This window comes from Frankliniella occidentalis, unplaced genomic scaffold (genome assembly GCF_000697945.3).
Source record: "Frankliniella occidentalis isolate FOCC.00 unplaced genomic scaffold, Focc_3.1 Scaffold71, whole genome shotgun sequence".
In the NCBI taxonomy this organism is placed as follows: domain Eukaryota; kingdom Metazoa; phylum Arthropoda; class Insecta; order Thysanoptera; family Thripidae; genus Frankliniella; species Frankliniella occidentalis.
The window spans coordinates 377926-380147 of NW_026267201.1; positions in this window are offsets into that span (position 1 = coordinate 377926).

A 2222-nucleotide genomic window follows, 5' to 3' on the forward strand; every position below is an offset into this window, starting at 1 on the left:
CCCCCTCCCCCTCCGCTCCCCCGCCCCGGGACGTACGAGTCGCTGACATTTGCAACCCCTGCCTCCTCCCCGCTCGGACCCAGCCTCCCTTCCTCCACACCGCCCCGGGCCCGGCCACAGCATCCGCACGTTCGTCGCGTTGCTTCTCTCCCTCTCTCTCGACCCTCTGGGAACGACATGGGGGCAGAAGAGGACGGGAGGTGTGTCGGCCGCTGCCGCCGAGCGCGCCGAGGTGCCGAGTCCAGTGCCGCCCTCCCCTCCCCCCTCCCCGCGCACGGCAGCGCCGCGGGAGTATCAGATTAGCCTACCGCACCGGCGCACCCGCTAAACGGGCCTTCTTCTTCTCTCCTTACTTTGTCCTTCGCCAGAGGCGTTGTGTTGTGGGTCTGAGCGCCGCGACCCTCGGCTGGCTAGACGGGTCCGACGATTGGCACCCACGCAGTTCGATGCTTCTGCTTTCACCTCCTCATCCCCTCGCCCCTGCCTGCCCCGCCCCGTACCACCTCTTCTACCCACCCCTGCGGCATTCCTGCCTTCGAAATCTTCGCTCCGCATTCCGATGTCTCCAACAGCCCTCCTCCCCTCCGCTCCGCTCCCCTCTCCTCAACCCTCCGCTGCACTCAGGGCCGCAGGCAGCGTCGCGTCCCCGGCCGACACGTGCCCGGAGGGGACGAAGATCGTCCTGCTCCCGGCCCCCGGCCACCTGCAGCCGGGGGGGTAAGTCCTGGTCCCCTGGTCTCCTCAGCACGACGCCGAGGCGCGCGCGGAACGGACGCGCTCGACTTTACGCAGGACTCTAAATATAGCGGGTCACAATAAAACAGTCAATCGACTAGCACCCGATTGGGATCGGGGCGAGATATGGGCGAGTCTAGCCCACAACAAACCATAACAGGCGCCGCGGAGAAACTGCCAGCAGACACGTTTTTTCTTTTTACTTGCCGCAATTTTGAGCCCAAAACTCGTCAATATGGCTTGATTGTCATTTGGTCGTGTTACATGGATTGGTCACCGAGATTACACGCGGAATGACGGTAGCCCGTTGTAAGTTTAGAAGCGAGCATAACTCGCATTACTAAAGTGCACTCAACGTCCATCTTGCCTGTCTTTACGGTTGAGCGCAGGAAGTGCCGAACTGTTTGTAATTACATTGGGGTAGTTTGGTTCATGGTCCTGGTTGCTCTGTGTGAAAACTGTAGGCGTGTTTTCACTAGGTGAGCCTTTTTTTTCAGCGGTGTAACCCACGCGTTGGTACGCCTCGGTGACTGATCCAACTGATCGAGCTGTCTGTTGGCCGATGGCCAGCGTAAGGCCAAGCTAAGGCCAGTCTCACTCCTCGACCAACTAGGTCACTCAGGCAAAGGAAGGAGACTGCACCAGATGAGATGTGCCCTGGACGGTAGGGTGGTGCAGAGGAACTATGAAAGAGGGGATAAGTGCAGTATTTCTGCTACTTCGTGTCTTTCTAAGCAATATCAGCGGTATCAAAATAAATATCGAGGGAAGAAGGGATCATAAAGAAGATAAGCCCACTCTATAGGGTACTTCGGGCAACGGAGGAAGAAAGCGGGTAGAACATAAAGATTCCTGGTTGGTCTATTCTTCTTCCTCCGTTAGCCGGAACACACTATACGAAAAACTGAGGGGGAATAACTCCCTTTCCATTTGTAAGCATGATTCCCGAAATACTCGATTCTTAGTGATTCCCGTCCACTCATATTTCTTCCTTAGGTTTTCTAGTGGTAGAAGTCGCTTATTTCGACTAATTTGTACCAGTTCCGCTAGTTTCGCGCTTAGTTTTAGAGATATCTGTTGATTTCGATTAGCGAAAAGGCGGAACATACATCGTACATGTACTAATAAACAAGTAGTTTTCTGGATAGGAAATACTCGAGCGGCCAACCAATTTTATGAAAACTAATTTATTTGCAGAAAACGGCAGGCTCACTGCTCGTGCGTTTTGAGATATCACCAGGCGCAGATCCTACGTCCAGCTCTGAGGGGGCACGATATGCGAGAATATACGCGTAAGGGAAGGTGGGGTAGATTGGGACACGGGGTACATTGGGACAGTAGCAATATCACATATTTCTAACAGTATTTAAGTACTGAAAAAAATTGACACGTAGCCAATGTTAGCATATTTCATGATGGTATCAGTGTTGGGAAGATTGCACACCATGTCTGATGTACAGAAAATATCAAAATACGATAAGCTCAAA